Below are 21,691 nucleotides of genomic sequence, written 5' to 3' on the forward strand. Positions count from 1 at the left end.
ACACTGCAAACTACACACTCCTATACCTCACCAGTGTCTCTCACTTCAATGAGGAATCACGGCCGCTGACCTACGCTCTTCACTCCCCACAGGGTAGACACTGATCTCTGTCATACTGCTTACGGCAGATCCACAAAGAAAGCACAGCCTGTGAAGGGTTCACTGTCCACACAGGCACAGTACTGGACCAGTCTGACAGGACTAGTGACTCCTTGTAATGTTTATCCTAAAGAGTAAATCTCACTATCTCCCTGCATCTTTGTTTTTTACATTCTCCCAGTTTCCCAATGGTGTGTCTACAGATGGGCATTCCCTTTGCTACACCCCTATGTGAGATTGGCTTTCCACTTACCAGGCACCCTGTGGTGTGTGACTTCAGCATGTCTGCTAAAGCAGGATGCGACTCACAATCCAAGCAATGTAAAACACAGTTTAGACAATAAGGGGTGTCCAGACAGTATATACGTATTTTCCTGTCACTTGTAATTTGCCAATCAAGTAGTTTTATTTTCTGTAGTGTTGGGCCTTAACTTCTTTGGGATCTCAATGTTGTAAGCTGAGGACTGGGCTAGCTACCTGGGGAATGTCAGTCTGCTACCTCAGGGAGCAGATCTAGTGTAAAAATTCTAATTTCCTGGAGACTAGGCTAAGAGGGGACTCTGAACTGCTCTAAAGGTTTCCCTGTCTTGGGAAAGTGTTTGCCACATTCATTGAAAGTGCAGCAGCTGGATTGGAGCCTGAGTCAAACAGCCCACCCATGGTAGGTAAGCCCCTAAGTTAAGGGTGCCTTGTTCTTCATGCATGTGCACTTAAGTTGGTTAACTAATGTCCTATCCGTTCAGTACTCTTGTAGAGCCTGTAGAAGGAAAGGGGGAGGGAACAATAACAGCATAGAGTTTGTGGAACCTGGATGAAGAAATTTTATGTGACTAACTCTTGTATAGCACACAGATCTTCCTTAGAGAGGAAGGTCTCGGACAAGCATGAATTTAGGGGACAAACACTCTGTTAGAATGGGATTCTCTAGGTGAGTAAGAATATTCCTCTAGTAATTAATCTATGATTAATTTAGACATTGTGGAGATTTGCTCAAGCGTCTATACCAGTATTGAATAACCTGTGGCACTCCAGGTGTTGTGAAACTACAAGCCCCAGCATGCTTTGCTGATATAAAGCAGCTTATTGCTAGAAGGGTATGCTAGGACTTGTAGTTTCACAACACCTAGAGTGCCACAGGTTAGCCAACACTGGTCTGTACGAATCTATGGGTATGTATAAGGAAACAACTGCCACAAAGGCTCATAAATCCCTTTTTAAAGTGCGCCATAAAAAGGGTAGTTTTATTTTTACTGTTCAACCGTTGAAAGAACTTATTCAAAAGGAAGTTGCACAGGTGGTAAAGCCGGATTAGAACATCTGCATCCATTTAGTGATAAAGAGTCGCAGAAGTGAAGCTTGCTCCCAAAAGTAGATGCACCTGTAGTTAGTATGCCATGCAGAAGTACTATACCTTTTGAAGATGATGGAGAGTTATTTTAAAGCTGCTATCCCCTAATAATGAGGTATGTTTTTCAATATAAATCATTGTTTCTGACTATAACTTGTTAATGTCTGTTTTTACTTTGGTTCGTGTCTTGAGACTTATTATTTTAGTTTTTCATGTCACCATGGCAAGAATACAAAAAATCTTTGATGTGGGATTGCACCTTTTAAGCTCCATATTTAATCTTGAACCACATTGAAGTTAGGTGTGGTTTTGGCCTCAGTGATCAGGGCACTAAGATTGTGGGTAAGAGACACTTTATACAGAGGTCCAACAAAAAGTGAGCAGACAATATATAGTCAAAAACATTGGAGTTATGCAAGGAGGCATATTATTTTTGTGTGAAGCATCTGTAGACACTATTGCCTTTTTGGCAAGGACACTGGCATCAGTTGAACATTGTTTAATCCAGGAGAGTGGTCTCTACACCCAGAAGTGTTTCAGCTAATAATAAAATTTGGGCTTCCTCAAGCAGATATGACAATAAGTTAAAATACCAAGGTAGCTAGGTTCTTCTCTCAGCACCAAGTTCCAGGAACAGAGGGAAGAGATGCTCTGGAACGTCTTTGGACATATATGGGTTATGTCTTGTCACTCCGTACTTGCATTCTACAAAATATCAGAAAAAAGGCAGACGTTATGACAATCCTATTTTGTCCTCACGGTCTGTGGTTTCCTATAGCATGGGAGATGTTCCAGCAGCAACCATGGACTCTGTCTTTTCAGCCAGCTATTGATAAAGCAAAAAGTATTTTCAAAGTCTTCTGAAGTAAGTATGAAGTCTTTATTCCATTCACATAAGATGTGGACACCTCTCAAGCAGAGACAAGTGTCCCCTTGTGCATACAAGTACAAGCTTTTATACATTTTAACAACATTTGTTACACAAAGTGATGATCTATACTTTTATTTACAGTTTGCTAATATGGTAAATAAGTTTCTATTAAACATTGTCTACCTTGAGATAAAAAAAACCACATAAACCAACATTGTTATAATTGTTGGGATCGCAAATCTCACGTCACTATATTTAGCTTGACCTTTCTCATTGTTCTTTAAACCTATAGGTAAATAACATTGTCCTTCTGCACTAAGAATACATCTGTTCAAACCATGTCAACCATTGACTTCTTCCAGCTGAATTCTGAAAAGAACAGAATTGGACACAAAACATCATCATCACCATTTATTTATATAGCACCACTGATTCCGCAGCGCTGTACAGAGAACTCATTCACATCAGTCCATGCCCCATTGGAGCTTACAGTCTATATTCCCTAACATACACAGACAGACAGATATAGAGAGACAGACAAGGGTCAATTTTTGATAGCCAATTAACCTACTAGTATGTTTTGTTTTGAGTGTGGGAGGAAACCGGAGCACCTGGAGGAAACCCACGCAACCACGGGGAGAACACACAAACTCCTCACAGATAAGGCCATGGTCAGGAATTGAACTCATGACCCCAGTGCTGTAAGGCAGAAGGAACTGAGCTAAAGAAACCAGCTGCTACAAGTGGTGAAAGTGACCAAGACAGGAAAGAGCAGGACAGTCTGCCAACTGTCCTGAATCTGGTGGGGCAGTCTTGAATTTGGGTGACTGTCTCACTTAGTCAGGATTTGGTCTGACTGCAATGACAGTTGGGAGGTATGACACGCTTCACAACATACTGCTAGTGATGGCAGAGCTGTGTGCATCTAACAGTAGTGCACACAGTATTGCCTGTGTATTTGTCTAAAATGATAACCATGTTACATAATAGGAGACTTAAATACCCTGGGCCTCCTGAGCCTTAATCCACCTCTGGTTAGGGGAAGGGAACTGATAGCTGCTCCCAGTTCCCGGACAGGACACAGCCTGCAGAGCAAGCGGAGGAGCTCTAAGTATCACAAGATTTGGTAATCTCGTGAGACAAAGAGCTTCCCTGCTAACTCTACAGGAAGTTCCCACCCTTATGAATGTCTGCAGCCAGGGCCGGTGCTAGGGTCCTTGGCGCCCTAGGCACATTTTCAAAATCGGCGCCCCCCGCCGCCCCCGGAACATTTTCAAAATTGGCGCCCCCCCACCCCGTCTTTTCTTACCTTAACTTGCCTCCTCTCTGCTCCCCTCCACTCACTGACACTGTCGGGCCGTGATGATGATGTCATGCCCGACAGTCAGTGAGTGGAGGGGAGGAGACGGAGCAGAGAGTCGGCGGTGGTGATCAATGGCCCTTCCCCCCCCTCCCCTCCCTCCCTGTGGATGTATCTGAAGCTGTGCGGCGGCCGTGAAAGGTATGGTAAGCGGTCACGGCACAGTTTTAAAGAAATTTTTAATCTGTGGCGCCCTCCAGAGCCCGGCGCTCTAGGCAACTGCCTAACCTTGCCTAATGGGAGCACCGGGCCTGTCTGCAGCACCAGAAGCATAGATAAGTACAGTGGGCTGGGGGTGTCATAATGTGCCTGGGGGGATGGTGGGATGTGGCTGGGAGGGCATGATAAATGTAATGTTTTATTATAATGTATGTATCAATGCCCCATGTTGGCCACACCCACAACACAATGTGGTCACACCGTTACTTTCTTGCTGAAACTGAGGTGGGCCTGTGAACTTTAAATGCCAGGGCCGATTTTTAGTCCCAGTACGGCCCTGCAAGACAAGGTGCACTACTTGTAAGTTTATGAAAAATAAATGTAAGTTTGTCATCTCAACCCCTACGTTTCATATATATATATATATATATATATATATATATATATATATATATATATATATATACACGATGAAAGGAAGGCTAGTGTCTGCCAAATATGCAATATCCTAAACTTCCCAATAATGAATTTACAGTCATCACCAAAAGTTTTGAGAGTGACCTTAATATTGGTTTTCACAAAGTTTTCTGCTTCAGTGTTTTTAGACCTTTTGTCAGATGTTGCTATGGTACACTGATGTATAATTACATGCATTTCATAAGTGTCAAAGGCTTTTATTGACAATGTATAGCATGCAATATCCTAAACTTCCCATGCATGCATTTACATTGAATTTCATACTATTGTTTTCTTCTATCTAAGAGATAGATTAGGCGTGAAGGGTTTGTAGACTCACCTGTGCTGTCATCTTCCTGCTTTATACCAATAGTTGGCAGGGTTGGTGACCCATAATAGATTTTATATAAAATAAACAACTAGAATGACATTTGTTAGGGTTATAGCCTGATAGCCTATCACTTCACATGTTTACATGGCTTATGTGTTAGCCTATCACTTCACATGTTTACATGGCTTGTTTATATGGGAGGATGCCAGGAGTAAATGGTGGGCTTCCAGTCACCAGGAGTTCCCCCCTTTTGTTGTCTCCTCTGTGTCTTCTGAGTAGGCATATGACTGGATCACTTATAAATGACTTATGGTAAAAATTTATTTAAAGGAAATAGTGCAGGGTGCTTATTTATATAATTGCAAATGTACTTATTTTTGATATTGTGTGTATTTTGGTAAAGGAAATATCTTTATTTCTGAGACCAGGTGAAGAAATAGTTTTTTGTTTTAACTTTGCTAAAGGAAATGCATTATGTCTGAGGTATATACTTGATACAGTAAGCCTTTCTTGAGAAAGTCTTTTGTGTATTTTGGTAGGGAATTGACTTGTTTGGGGTTTTGAAACTTTTCTTTGGGAATGTGCATTCTGCAACTGTCTGAAGAAAGGACCCATGTTAATCTCATGTTAATTAGACCTTTTGATGTGTGAGGGTCCAGTACCTGAAGGCACAGGAAGGTTTAATTAGACTTGCTGTTAGATTTCCTGTGTCTAAAACAAGATGCAGGAAATCACAGCAAGTTTTAGGATATCACTGATAAGTGTAAATATTGTTAGCTTTGCATTGCATGTAAATCCATGTTTGGGTAAACACATTGCATCCTGATCCTAAAAGTAGCTCAGTCCTCAGGGGGCTAGCTTATCCTGTGAGTCTGTGTCCAAAACTGTATGAAAAGCACTGTTTTGTATTGTAAGTTATTCTTCTTGAGTAATCTGACCTGCTCACTGGTACCTTCAACCAGGGTGAGCAAATAAAGATCACTTGCTTCAAGACCTGTGGGTAAATGTATGAACATGCGGGTTCTTCAACACCAGCGTGTTCGGCGATTAAATTTCAAGCGGCGCTGCATTGTAAAGGGAAACTTCCCTTTACAATGCAGCGCCGCTTGAAATTTAATTGCCGAACACGCTGAACACGCGGGTGTTGAAGAAACCGCACGTTCATACATTTACCCCCTGGTTGGAAACTTCTCTATCCCTGTGACCTACAGATTAAACCCACTCTAATCCGTTCCTGGCTGTTCTGAGATTTCGACCCAGCTTTCCGGTACCGCCGCTTTGCCCGCTACCCAGCAGCTCTGGCCAGTGTGATAGGCCATAGGGGATCCTTCCAAAGCAACCCTGATCCATAGGAAGAGGTCAGGGGTACCAGCCCAGGTACACCAGTAACGGGGTACACTAGCAGCATCAGTTACCCAGAAGAAACCAGGTACTGGATGCTGATAAGGAGTCCAGTCGTGGTAGCATTTGGAAGCACCTCCTACTGCGGTTAGAGGGCGCATTTGGGATAATGAAAGGGAACGGTTACAAAGTAAGTCCAGCCGGTTCCCAGCAACAATAGACAGGTTGGCATAGGCGGTCCATCCTGTCACAAGGCCCATAAGCACGGCTTCTCGTTAATCACTTTTTCCTCTGATCTGGGTGTTGAAGAGCAGATGGCCTGATTGTGTGGGCTGAAGAAGTTTAATGCTCCTGTTAGTCAAGTGGATGAGAAAGGCCAATAATATTTGCGGGAATGCTCTGGTAGATAATATTTAAGGTGCCAAAGTGGCAGGCAGGCAGAGTTGGTGTATTCCAGCACACAGTGAAGCCATAATAGCATGGCAAGGGGTGGATGTGTAAGCCTAGTAACTACCTTATTTCGTGCATGTCTGAGCTGGCATCCATCACCATTGTGCCTCCCTCTTCACCACACCACCAGCTCATTGCATCGGCACTACCCTGATGCTCTCCTGTAGGTTGCCAGTTCTTGTCTCAGGTAAATGGACTGCTCCTGGACCTAGTTGTCATTTGGGCCTGCTCGAGTCCAAATCCAGGAGCATGAAGCCTCCACAGACCCTTCCAGCAGAACCATTAGTTGCAACACTGTAAACATCATTAGGTCACCAAACATCCATGGCAATCAGTGGTTGTGACGATGGCAGAGGCTTTCTACAGGACCAGGCTCTGAGCTGGAATGCAACCTGCCAGTCAAAAGTACCTTTAGTGACCTCCCTGTTCTTATTGGAAGAGCTACTTTTTGGGAACCTCCACAGGCCTTCAGACTAGGCTTACTTGCAACTTGCTTCTGCATATGCTGAGACCTTATGATCTTGAGAACCAGTGATAGATGCATTAGACCTTATGGCTCTCTCACTCCAGATTCCATGAAGGCAATCATATCTGACAGTGATGGCCCAGCCTCAAACTCAGCCTGGTCCTAATCCTTTAGTCTAAACCATCCCGGTGAGCCTGCTACGGAACAGTGCTCCCATCCTAGGCCACACATCCACATCCAGCATTAAATTCTGTGTACAGTCTGATTCTGCATTATATCTACAGTCATGGCCAAATAATATGAGAATGACACAAATATTATTTTTCACGAAGACTGCTGTCTCAGTTTTTGTGATGGAATTTTGCATATACCCCAGAATGTCATAAAGATGATTAGATGTACTGCAATTAATTTCAAAATCCCTCTTTGCTATGACAATGAACTTTATCCCCAAAACAATATTTCCACTGCATTTTAGCCCTGCCACAAAAGAACCAGCTGACATCAGGTCAGTGATGCTCTTGTTAATACAGATGAGAGTGTTGATAAGGACAAGGCTGGAGATCATTCTGTCATGCTGATTGAGTTAGAATAACAAACTGGAAGCTTTAAAGGGAGGGTGGTGATTGAAATCATTGTTCTTCCTCTGTTAACCATGGTAAATAGAGTTCCATGCAAGGTTACATGCAAGGAAACACATGCAGTCATCATTGATATGCACAAAATGGGCTTCACAGGCAAGGATATTGCTGCTAGTAAGATTGCATCTAAATCAACCATTTATCGGATCATCAAGAACTTCAAGGAGAGAGGTTCAGTAGTTGTGAAGAAGGCTTCAGGATGCCGAAGAACATTCAGCAAGTGCCAGGACCATCTCCTAAAGTTGATTCAGCTGCAGGATCGGGGCACGACTAGTGCAGAGCATGCACAGGAATGGCAGCAGGCAGGTGTGAGTGCATCTACACGCACAGTGAGGCATACACTTTTGGAGGATGGCCTGGTGTCAAAAAGGCCAGAAAAGAAGCCAATTCTCTCCAAGAAAAACATCAGGGACAGAATGATATTCTGTAAAAGGTACAGGAATTGGACTGCTGAGGAATGGGGTAAAGTAATTTTCTCTGATGAATTCCCTTTCAGATTGTTTGGGACATCTAGAAAAACGCTTGTCCGGAGAAGGGAAGGTGAGCACTTCATCGAAACATCAAAATTATGGTCCATGGCCAGGAAACACCCCAGCCATTAATCCCATTGAGAACTTGTAGTCAATCCTGAAGAGGCGGATGGACAAACAAAAACCCACAAATTCTCACAAACTCCAAGCATTGATTGGGCAAGAATGGGTGGTGATCAGTCAGTATGTGGCCCAGAAGTTGATTAACAGAATGCCAGGGCGAATTGCAGAGGTCTTTCAAAAGAAGGGTCAACACTGCAAATATTGACTCTTTGCATAAACTTAATGTAATTGTCAATAAAAGTCTTTGACACTTATGAAATACTTATAATTTTACTTCAGTGTATCACAGCAACATCTGACATAAAAGTCTAAAAACACTGAAGCAGCAAACTTTGTGAAAACCAATACTTGTGTCATTCTCAAAACGTTTGGCCATAACTGTACTCAGCTATTCGTCATATTACCATATAATTCTACTTATATTACATTGTTTATCCTATATCTTCTCTGTTACCTACCTGACCACTAGGCTTAATGCCCCTTTTGCGCTTATTGTCTCTCTTTCCCTTCCCTATAGATTGTAAACTTTCACCACATGTCTGTCCACGTCGTCCTGGTTGTTCAGTCATGTCTTAGGCTGACTTTTTTCTTATTGTCTCTCTTTCCCTTCCCTATAGATTGTAAACTCTCACCACATGTCTGTCCACGTCGTCCTGGTTATCTCAGTCATGTCTTAGGCTGACTTTTTTCTGTATGTTATGCAATTTATTCTGTTACTTGCATCCACGCTTTTATTATTCTGCTCAATTATACCCCTGTTCCTGTCATTATGTAAACTGTCTTTACATATCTGTATGATTATGTCAGGCGATGATGAATCTGTGGTGCCATACAAATACATGATAATAATGATGATGATGATGAAGAGGAGAAGATGCTGAGGGTACAGGAAAGGAACTAAATGTATTAAAGAGACATTTGGAGCTAGAGGTCTGATTCCCCACTGTCCACTGCTGCAGAGCACTGAGGGGTCTTACAAATCAACAGTAATAGTAATAATAATAAAAATAATAATAATAATTATTATTATTATATTAGAAGGAATATATAACTAAAAATAAAATTTAGCTTAAATAGGCATGTATATATAGGGAAAGAAAACTCAGCACTGTGTTATGTTCTAAAACTTATGTTTTTATTATATCTTTGCTTTTGTTGCTTCCAGTGTTTTTCTTCTTTTTTTTTTCTCCTTTTCTTGTCTTCTCATCTTACTGAGAAATGTCTTCCTGCACCTTATATAACACTGGGTGATTCTGTTTGGGAGCATAAAAGTTAACAATTCAAAACACTTGAATAAATATCTTACATTTCACTACAAAACTCCTCCTCTCTTCCAACCTGTGAACATCTACATCTAGTAGTGACAAATGTTTAGCAATATTATGGCTAACCTTCTCATTTTCCAAGTGAAATGACTGAAGAAAGCATGAGGGAAGTGTCGGTTGCTTAAGTTGGGATTAATTGCATTATGTACGAAATGTGTTCCCTGCATCAAAGCTATATCCATGCTATCAATCTGTAAGGACCGGAGAGCTCGAGTTCATTTTTCTGGGGTATTCAGTCCTTTAGCATTAATTGAAGTTATGTGTAAAATGTCCTTCATAGTAATCATAATGTTGCCTATAAGACTAGTTCTCTATAGGTCATTAATCTAGTCAATGGCTTTCTTTCCCAGATGGGTGGTCCAAGTCTACTGAGGAAAAAGGTGAGTACGTTTGGGGCACAAGGGAGGGAGGATGTAGGTAGGGGTAAGTGTGTGGGTAGAGAAAAGGGAACAAGAGAAACAACTTGAAACATACCAAAATAAACTATAAGGACCTGATGCTAATTTGAAGTTTCGCCAGTTTGCTCAGTGTAAGTTGCTCAAACTCGCATTACACATGCGAACAAAGAGAAGAGACACATATGCGCTAATGCAGACATGCACGAGAGGCTGAAAAGGGAGGAGATGGGCGGTCTGACTAAGGCCGAGTACAGTTAGGGAGTGTTCCCGGGGCTCATGCAGACCTGCAGGGACCTGCTAGTGGGCAGGTTCAAATACATGCTAATGATAATGACTTGGCATTAGCCAGGTACATATGCTGCCATGTGAAACCGAGATGGGTATTGCTCTGCATATGGGTGTATGTAACCACACTGTTTTTGCTGCATTTCTTATTGAGTAATTGACCTCTGCATCAGCCCATAGGAAAGCAAATCAACATCAACAATAAACTGCTTCCAGTCATGGAAGATAAGAAACATCCCATGACCAGAAAGTAGCCCTTGGGGCAGAAGCAACCTGAGGGTGGTGACATCAACAACCTAAATAAAATAACTACTAAGACAGCATTAAGAATTAGAGCTATGGCATGTCAGTCTATAGCATAAGCAAAAGGAAACAGAATAAATCTATCTTGTTCTAAAGGGTACAAGGGTAAAGCTGGGGTAAATCCATGGTTCCATCTGGGATGGAATATAGGTGTAGAAGAGTGACTGCAATCACTAAACGCTACCTACTGGCCCACCTTCCTAGGAAGTGCATGCAGCACTACCATTTGCTAAGGTTTCACGCACAGCCAGTAAGGGTGTCCACGTGGATACTGACCCAAAAGCAGTGTGCACAACCTAGTGGGGCCCCAAAAAGAAGCCATTCCGTGGCCTAAGATTCCTCTTGGCATCACTGATTATATATTATATTTAAACATAAAAATTGTACTCAAGTGTGTTTGCCACATCCTTTTCAGAAAAATTTTCACATTATCATTTATGTGATTTCTGATACCCTGCAGTTTATATGGACAATTATAGTTTTACAAGGTCACGCATTTACATTAAAATACTAATAAGAATATAACACCATTGGGCTTCAGTTACTGAGCTCCGAAAATTCTATTTCATTAAAACATAACTGAGTTGATTCTGTGACGTTACCTGGTGTGATGACAAAAATGGATTCCACATCCAGATTTTCAATTTGTTTTTTCCTAAAGCTGCAAAAAATAATGAAAAGGGCTCAGTTGCAGAACACACGAAAGAAACCATGAGCAGTGTATAGAGGCAGAATATGTCACTGGGTAACATAGGATAAAATGGATACAAGTTATTTTCATTCATTTTTCTTTATTAATATTATTATTATTATTCCTGTGAGGCGGGAGGCACCTGGCTGATATCTAAATAGCAATTGAGTCTTCTGACATTTGGTCATCATTTAGACATGTTGGGGAAATTATATAATTGTGAAAGCATATTTTGACATGTTTCATTTTATCTTTGATTATTTTCTGCATATTTATAGTTGATTTCAGTAAGTTCCCTTTCCCATAATTCCAGGCTACTGTTTTCATCATATATATTTAAATTGGTGTCACAGAGTCTTCCTAAAGTCTTCAATGTTATCCAGGGCAGACCTAGATTTTTTCTTAGCTGGGGTCGATTTAGAGCTCTCCCCACTTTTTCTTTTCTAGCAGGTGCAGGCCCCCCTAGATCCACAACTGATGTAATTCCATCTCTCTGGAATACCGTCCATACACACACACACACCTTCACCATCATACATATCAGCAGTGGCGGATCCAGGGGGGGGGGCGATCGGGGCGATCGCCCCCCCTAACAGACACTTGCTGCCGACGGCTGCACAGTATGTGCAGGTCCGTCCAGCCGTGACAGGCAGGGACAGTGTGCTGCCCGGCTGCTCTGACTGTGTTTAAAACACAATCAGAGCAGCCGGGCAGCACACTGTCCCTGCCTGTCACGGCTGGACGGACCTGCACATAGTGTGCAGCCGTCGGCAGCCTAAGATGTTAGAAAGGGGTGGAGCCTAAATACTGGGATAGGCATTTCATTGAAATTATGACTTTAATCTCTATTTTCAACCAAGTCTAAATTTTGACTCTGATCCTTATGAATAACCAGGTTTAAATTTATTCACACTATTGTATTATGCTCTAGCACTATTTGTGTTTTGCTATACATGAATCTGTATTCAATGTAGTAAACTCTGTGTCTTTTTTTAAACTGCTGCATCTGTGTTATAATTGATGATGTGATGTTGGTGTGAGTTTAGGGGACACCCATATAAAGAGCCATGTGTCTGTGTGTATAAGAGCTCATTTAGCTATGACTGAGGGCAGGTGCTGTTGAATGTACTTATTACCATGAAACCAATCAGCATTGAAAAATAAAATTATTGGTACTTATATTCCAAATTGTTCATTTTTTACTTTCACAGGGAACATTATTACATTCAGTTTTATTAATTGTAACACACAGTTTATTTTGTACGTGTTCTTGTAACGATACCTACATGAGAAACACTAAAAAGCAGGGGAAATGACATTGTCTTATTGACACTTCATCAATTCAGCAAACCAGAAGATTGGGGGCCAAGTATAGTGGTGTAGGAACCGGGGGGCAGAGGGGGAAGTTGCCCCCCCATGATTTCTCTTTGGTGGACAAAGACTTCCAAACAAAAGCTTTTGTACTAAGAATTTGTACTAAATGGTAATTAATATTATTAATAATATGTATTTAATAATATATAAATACATTTTTGGCCAACCCCTGAAACACTCACAAAAATTAACATAGGATTGGGAGTCTTTGTATATCTACAGTCACTGGTACAACTGTGGTAAAATGAGATACCAAACACAAGAAATAGGAGCTTCAAGTTCTCTAGTAGTCCTTGACCTTTTGCCCCCCATGAAAATTTTCATTCCTATGCCCCTGGTCAATTATATCCCATAATTCAATAGAGAGGGAGAACGGTATCATTCATTGTTAAATGTGGAAACATCATTTGTTTTGTGGTTGAATAGTGTGTGTTACCATGTATTTATAGGGCCATGAACAGCCCTGTAGGCACAGGCCTACTGTACCTAATGGTATGTCTGCCCCTGGGAAAGACTGGAGACATACACACCTCTCAGCCAACCAGATTGTATCTGTTACATTTGGTAATTATAATAATAATAATAATAATAATAATAATAATAATAGTAATAATAATATAGTAATTATACACCTTTTATCTGGGTAAATATATTGTAATATGACCTGTAGATGATGTTTGTAGCTTACTTGATGTAAATGCAGACTCCCACAAATATCAATACACTTATGGTAATGATTGCTGCTGGTACAATGATGACTTCAACCAGTATATGCAGATTATGGACATCTATGCAAGAAAGAAACACATTAGGTGAATACACTTAATTTTATTTACAGGGGTCGTTGGAACCAATGGGGTCCCTTTTGAGGCCTGTTTTTGTGCATTCTACTAGCTTTAAAATTGCTTGTACAATGCTCAAATTTGATCCCAGTGGGTACAAGGGCTTAACTACCTTACTGTGCTTATTTCTGGTATATTTACAAGATACTTAGTTTAGTGGCTTAGAAAGTATAAGCATATGGTTGCCATGGGGCTATATGGAGAAGTGAAGGGGCTATATAGTTTCATTATGAGGCTATATGGGGCATGATGGAGCTATATGGCATTATTATAGTGAGGCCTTGACTCTATATGGTGCCTTTATGAAGCTGTATATGGTAGTCATTGGGTGAATAGGTAGATCTACGTGCTGGATAATTAATCACATATGCTAGATATTTATATTTTTGGTATACTGTGCAGATTGTGGTGTGTGTGACACATTAAGCATATCCTATCATCGCTCACATTCACACATACAGGTTAGTTAGGGCATTAGCACAGGACTCTTTATACCAAAAGTTAAACATCAGAGATAACAAAATAGGGTAAATGGTACTAAATTTATATAAAAATATAATACTATAATAAGTCTGCACAAATCAAAATGACTATTAATAAGAACTATCACTTAATAAAACAAGGCCACACTTTGAGTAGTGTTATCTCCCAAAAACTATAAATTATATTTTAGAAGAATGAAAACTTTAAAAAATTGTTAGCCCCTGTTTTTCCATAGAAGGTAGAGGAACTTGCTTATACCCGGGTGGTTTTGTATTTGCATGAAAAACCGAAGGGTAATTTGAGATGTAACAAGACAAGGTGCACTACTTGTAAGATTATGAAAAATAAGTAATGTTAGTTTGTCATCTCAAATGTAACAAGAGAGCTTTACTATCTCTTCCTTCTGCAATTGCGATTCGATTTTTGTCATTTTCAGTGTCCGTGTGGACTGCAATATGTGGGTAGGACCATGAAGTCCTTGAGGATTAGATTCCTGGAACATAGGAGAAACTTCTTCAATAAGCTCAAACCTATAGTGTTTCAAAACATATTCGGGAACTACTTAAAGCTGATCCTACACATTTGACTGTTACGGTTATGTAACATATTTTGGATACATTATATGAGGTGGGGATAGATTTTACAAGTTATGTGAAAGGAAAATCTTTTGGATCTTCAAACTATGGACATTTCATCCTGAGGGGTTAAATGGCTCTATAGAGTTTAATTTTTCTTTCTTTAGATGGTATTATATGTTGATAGTTATAGAATAGAAAGGGAACCTTATTATTATTATTATTTTTGTTGGTTAATGACTAATTTAATGTATTAAGTTTGATTACACTTATATCTTTCCTTGATATTTAAAGGGGTAATTGTTTTATTTATTTTTATTCGTATTTGATTTTTGTTTTATAAATATTTAAAAGTGAATAACATCATGCTTCTTTCTCCACTCCTATAAGACATCTCTGTGGCTCATTAGGTTGGACGACGTTTACAATGAATTAGAGGGTAAATGTTTGAATCCCTTTTAATAGAAACCAATATAGGAAACTATTTCTAGTTCCAATTTATTTACTTTATTTATTAATTTTCTATATTTAATTTTTTTCATTATATTTAACCCTATTCAGCTGATTAGTCCAAAATAAATTGTTTGGATTAGAGAACCATCTGGTAGTAGTTCTTTTATAGGTCAGTGGGATAAGTTTGTAGTTTTAATTTTACTTTTATCTTTAGTGTTATAATTATATTTATTTTTACTGTATTTATTATTTTTCATTTTGTACTTATACTATTCTTATTATAATACTTAAAGTGAATAGCTCCCAACGTCTATATATATATATATATATATATATATATATATATATATATATATATATATATACACACACACACACGCAAGCAAATCTAAGATTGGAATGTATTGTATTTCAATAGACCTAATTAACTAATTAATTAAACTTCTAGCTGCTTTGCCCTTTGTGTGACTGTTGGTTCTGAAATTCAGAGGGTTAGATAATCTCTATTATTACTGTGTCTTAATATCTTTGATAAAGTTATTATATGTGATGAGATGCATCAGTAGGACACTTGCTGGAGAAAAACAATATACTGTGTTTTTATATCTATCCTTTAAATGCACTTTAACTATTAGTATCTGCTGTCAGAGGACTGAGATCGAAGAGCTAGATGGTTGATCTTCCTCTATTTCTGTCATGGTTTAGGAGACTAGGGTCAGAGCAGATTAGGGGGTGAAGGATCTGTTTACTCACCTGCGCTTTCATCTTCCTGCTTTAAGTCAATGTTTGGTGGGGTTGGCGACACTGAATGGATTTCATATGAAATAAAATATTAGCATTACATTTCTTAAAGTAACAAATAAAAATAAATAGATACGGGGTATTGTATATGCCTTAAACAATCTGTCCTCTTTTTAGATATTTTTTGTTTTCTGATTTAGATGTAATGGGCTTCATAGGGTCTACATTGCAAAGATAAGTTCTAACTTGCATCACGATTAGATACGTCAAGCTGCAGAGTTTAAGGGGCCTCCTCTCTTCAGGGCACAGACTTAGTATGCTGATCTACCTACATGATAAATCTACAGAACATCATGTGTAGCTGATGTCTGTATATGATGCAGAAGGTGCATGTATTCATGTATGATTGGCTTTGATGTCCTGCTCTGAAAGGCTCACCAATATCATATCCAGGTATATACCTGCAACAACAATGATATTTAGGCTGCAAATTGCACAACACAATTGCCTCCCTTCAGTCTTTTTTCCAAATAATGTCTCTATATCAGCCAGGCAAAGTAGTTTATCATCAATACCAAGCATAACAAAAAGTGAAAAAAAAAATCAGTGTGGCTGATATAAAGACCTTATGAAATATTCAAAAAATATATCAATGTTCATATTAAATTCTAAATAATGCACAATATATCCTTTTACCAAGTGAAACTTTGAAATTAGATTTTCTTTGCTTTATGAAATTGTTTCTTTCTCTTATGTTATACACTGACTGTGTACTGTGATCTAAAATAAATGGGTGTCCACTTTTGGAAAATCTCCCTACTTTACTATGTATTTACAGAGTGTAACATATTAGTGGGGAGCCCACCAATAACAGCCATCGCTCAGCACTGGAGACTGTGCTGGGTGGAAAATTCTAACTTCATAGGGCAGGTGCTGAATTTGCCACCTGATTGGTATAAGAGTCAGCTAGTCAGGTGCCACCTTTCATATACACCTCCCATCATAGCAGTGTAAATGCCAAGGAAGAAAGTCCTATGGAGATGAAAATGTCTCATCTCTTCTCTCTGTCAACCTGCACTGAGCAGACACAGCTATTAAGTAATAGTGAGCTCCTCTTACTGTATCTGTATGTGAATACCCTATGTAACCATGTTAGGTCATTTATTTATTATCACTATATATCTAACCCTTAGACACAGGTGAGTTAGATCCTGTAGAACCTGTATGCATGTGTCTAAATCTCTATTTTCGCTCAGTAAAAATAACAGAAATAAGTGTCCATTTACCTTCAGTTGTCTCCGACAGCATCACATTTCCAAAATTAATAAATGATATCACAAGAAACAATGAGCTTAAACACCACAAAGCCATGGTCCAACTTGCTCCTTCAATAACTTCACCTCAAAAGTCTGGAACTGTTGGAGTCTATGACATCACCATGAGCCAAAGTTCTATTTTGTGCAGTCATAATAAAAGAGATGGTGAGGACCTTATTAGAGAAAATTTATGTAGGGAAACTATATTTTACCTGGTGTGTTTTTCAATTGCTGACAAAAAGTTGAATTATTTTATAACATCAATATGCTGTTAGTTCAAAGTTGCTATTTGAGGTAAATTGTGGTGATAAAAATAAAATCAGTTTAATCATCACTAAAAGGGGTCTATTGATAAATAAACCCCTATGTTTCCTATATATACGATGAAAGGAAGGCTAAGTCTTGTGCCAAATATGCAACATCCTAAACTTCCCAATCATGCATTTACGGTCATGGCCAAAAGTTTTGAGAGTGACATTAATATTGGTTTTAAGAAAGTTTTCTGCTTCAGTGTTTTTAGACCTTTTTGTCAGATGTGGCTGTGGTACACTGATGTAAAATTACATGCATTTCATAAGTGTGAAAAATGCTTTTATTGACAATCACATTAAGTTTGTGCAAAGAGTCTATATTTGCAGTGTTGATCCTTCTTTTTAAATACCTCTCCAATTCACCCTGGCATGCTGTCAATCAACTTCTTCGCCATATACTGACTGATGGGCGCCCATTCTTGCCTAATCAATGCTTGGAGTTTGTCAGAATTTGTGGGTTTTTGTTTGTCCACCTACCTCTTGAGGATTGACCACAAGTTCTCAATGGGATTACGGTCTGGGGAGTTTCCTGGCCATGCATCCAAAATTTCGATGTTTTGATCCCCGAGCCACTTAGTTATCATTTTTGCCTTATTGCAAGGTGCTCCATCATGCTGGAAAAGGCATTGTTCATCACCAAACTGTTCTTGGAAGAATAGGAGAACTTCCTCTTGGAGGAAGTTTTGGTTCCATTTTTAATTCATGGCTGAGTTCTTAGGCAAAATTGTATTGTGTGCGATCCATACATTATTATTGTTAGTATTAGTCGTCAATGTTGTACAAGTGGGGAGATACAAATAATGGCATATAAATCTAACTCACAATAGAAACTGGCCCACGTGGTAAAGAAGACCTAGGCCTTGAGCTTTTACAGTCTATTAAAAGGAAGGCAAAATATGTGAGACCAATGTTCCTTGTAAGTTGAGTAGGATTTTGCCTAGAAAATTACATTTCTAGTAGTATAATTTCCAGGTTTCTCAGGTGAGAGGGAATAGTGTGCGAGACATAAAAACTAGTTGGTTAGCACATTGATTTCAATGGCATTATTCACACTTTCTTGTTATCACTGTGGTGTGTTGCACTATTAACAATTTGTTTCTATGCATTCCTGCTATTTTCTGTGTTAATTGTGTTGTTCAATATGATCACCAAATGTCCGGACAAAGGGTCCACGCAGTTTGGTCAGTTTAGTTAATCTGACCAAACAGCATAAAATCCTTATAATGAACTTCAACTGGCAGTGACAGGTAATATTTGTTATATGCTTTCCAGAATATCATTTTTTGTTCTTCATATGTTTCATACTCAAATGTGATTGTATATTGTCTTAATCTACTGTCCCATAATAATTCACCCTGTGCATGTGGGTGGAAAACCATCTGGTCTGATCAGTTCAGGTCTCGTCTCTGCTGTAGTGATGCCCTCTGGTGACATTATGGGATAGTCCAGGGTAAATTTAGTTCATCATTTGAAAGCAGAGCCAGCTAGGGTAATCTCAGGTCCTGGTGTGGTCACTTCATGGGCCCCCTTCCCCCATGCAGTGTTTGCAGACACCTCTGCCTAGTCAGTAAAGGCCAAGGCTGTCTGGGAGGAGTGTGACACATGGACTAATAGAAAGATATTATTCCGAGCAGCCACTTTCCCCAGACTTTAATTGTTTCAGATGAGCCTGTGGATGAGATAATGATGATGGTGTCTCAGATGATATCCCCACTATAATCTGCCACTGCTGGGCCCCAGTTGGTAACATAACTGCCATGCAGTGCTAGGACATTGGGGTGTGGGAGTTGTTCTGCTTCCCTCTCACAGTCAGATATATAGACTGATAGGCTAATTACAATCTGATTCAAGTGACATATTTGTTCTGTGTATGGGGTAGGGAAATATGATTATAAACTTTACTGTGGCCGGGAGTGATATGACAGAATAAAACACTCTGATTTTACATTGCTACTCAATATGTTGGTGCTATGTAAAGATAAGTAGTAAGACTAATAATTTACTGCAAGAGAGTGCAGAATACATTTAACACAAATCAGGCTGTTGTCCTTTATACATATGATAAATCAGAAATTAAATAAAAAGCAACTACCTTAGTATTGCTAATCTCTGTACTGTTACTATAACATATGTCAGCGTATGCTAAAGCTTAGCTATTACTTTGCTCTCAGATCTAGTATGAAGATGACGTTTTTTGTATGTCACATGTGCCCTCCCTACCCAATAACAGTCTTTTTCCTGACAGTCTCTGATTTTAATGTAATCATTGGGCTCACTTCACTTTATTGAGTAAATTCATCTGCAGTCATTGGCCCCACATCCACATCCAGCACTGGATCTTGAGAACCAGAAATAGATGCATTAGACATCATGGCTCTCACACTCCAGATTTCATGAAGACAACCCTATCTGACCCCGATGACCCAGCCTCAAACTCGGCCCAGTGCTATTCCTGAAATCTAAACCATCCCGGTCAGCTCCCATCATAGGCTTCATATCCACATCCAGCATTGAATTCTATGTACAGTCTGATTCTACATTATGTCTACTCTGCTATTCAGCATATTAATAGAGATGCTCACTGACCCACGTGTTTTGGTTTTGGTTTTGGATCTGGATTACCTTCGGGTTTTGGTTGTGCCAAAACGGCCCTTGTGTGTTTTGGTTTTAGTTTTGTTTAGCTATTTTTCACAAAATTTCATTTTTTTGGGTGAAATCACATAATATCGGTATTATTTTGTACCTACATTATTATTAACCTCACTAAGACTAATTTCCAGACATTTCCATTCATTTTTAGGAGAGGTAGCATGTACAATTTATCAAGCCAAGCAGTTCATCCACAAGGAGTGCCACTTTTGTGGATGAAGTGCTTATTTTCTTTCGGCCCTCAATAAACAAGATAACAATGTCACCCACAATCATGAGACGTAGCATGTACAATTTATCAAGCCAAGCAGTTCATCCACAAGGAGTGGGGCTTTTGTGGCTAAAGTGCTTATTTTTTTTCGGCCGTCAATAAATAAAATAACAATGTCACCCACAATTAGGAGAGGTAGCATGTACAATTTATCAAGCCAAGCAGTTCATCCACAAGGAGTGACACTTTTGTGGCTGAAGTGCAAGTCCAACATGGTCCTCCCTAAACAAGCTAACAATGCGCTTGTTAGAGTAATGGCAGAAACACACATCAGTGCCAGGAAAGATTAATGGTGCAAGATGGAATTGTCCTTGGGAATATATGTTGGATCTTACAAAGGACATGCACACTTTAACAAGCCAAGCACTTCAGCGACAAGGGCTGCCACTTTTGTGGCTGAAGTGCTTGGTTTGTTTGGGCCCCCACTAAACCAGGTATCAATACCCTAAAGGCAGGTGAGATCAACAGCAAGTTTGTACATAGGTTTCCAAATTGCTTGTTTTTCCTTCCAGTATGGAAAGGGACTGTCTGACATTTCGATTTCAATGAACCCTTGAAAATAATCCTCCACCATCCTTTGCATGTTAATAGTAGGATCGGATGGAGTTATGGCCGAGGTCACAATTTTTTTGCAAAAATCTTTCAAACCAGACCAGATGTCAAACTGTTGTGATGTACCTTGAGAAAGTCATTGTGACGAAACGCGTTGAGACTCCGCCCTTCACCACTCTATTGGCCAAACAGCTTACCGGATGTGACATCATACCCGGAAGTACGCTGCACACCGTTAGTGGAACACAACCTCTGCTGTCCATAGTAGCGGGACTGATCACCCCCTACCATCTCTATACATCGCTAGTCCTATAGGTATAACATCGGATCGGGACACCAAGGACCGGACAACATTACAGGCATCACCTTGCAAAAAACGCAAGTATAGGCAGCACCATGGTGTGGAAATACATATGGATACACAGATTGTTTATTATCACCTATAAGCATCTTCCACCACGTTATCTGTATCTGCAGTTGAGGTTAATGAAATTTAGTGGCCCATACGCCACCATCTATATTCATTGGCGCACTTGTATTACTGACATTTGCCTCCTATATTCCAACAAACACGCTGCTCTATGTGAGATCTCCTATCCATGTTTAGTCTCATCAAATTTTATTTATATAGTTAATATTGTATTTTACTGTATTATGGGTCCATTTTATGCATATTAAGAATTGCTTTATTTACAGAGTATTGACATATATGTTTACAGGCTTGGATGAAGCCAATCATATTGCTTTTTATTCAGATTGTGATCCTATGTTGTTTTTATGCACAGAAATATATAATAAATGTTGTAACTTCTGGCAATTAACTTTAATATAGTGTTAGTTTCCCTTAATTGGAATTGTACACACATACTAGTATCTAACAATAAGTCAGTGAGCGCACAGGCATACTGTTTGCATGTACAACTAGGGAGGGATCCCTAGCCCTGATAACAGCTCCTGGAATCATCAGGAGGTGAGCGCTTATTCCCTATTATTTTCCGTTATCAAAC

At 39.5% G+C, this 21,691-nt stretch overlaps 1 long non-coding RNA gene across 1 annotated transcript; it reads right to left on the minus strand.

Annotated features, from left to right (window-relative positions):
• Positions 1 to 9,336: 9,336 nt before the first annotated feature.
• Positions 9,337 to 13,265, minus strand: LOC142160422 (uncharacterized). Its single transcript, XR_012693214.1, has 3 exons — positions 13,180 to 13,265; positions 11,029 to 11,087; positions 9,337 to 9,368 (listed from the first exon to the last, which is right to left on the minus strand). It is a non-coding gene; the product is annotated as an uncharacterized LOC142160422 (long non-coding RNA).
• Positions 13,266 to 21,691: the final 8,426 nt, after the last annotated feature.

This window comes from Mixophyes fleayi, chromosome 6 (genome assembly GCF_038048845.1).
Source record: "Mixophyes fleayi isolate aMixFle1 chromosome 6, aMixFle1.hap1, whole genome shotgun sequence".
Lineage (NCBI taxonomy): Eukaryota > Metazoa > Chordata > Amphibia > Anura > Limnodynastidae > Mixophyes > Mixophyes fleayi.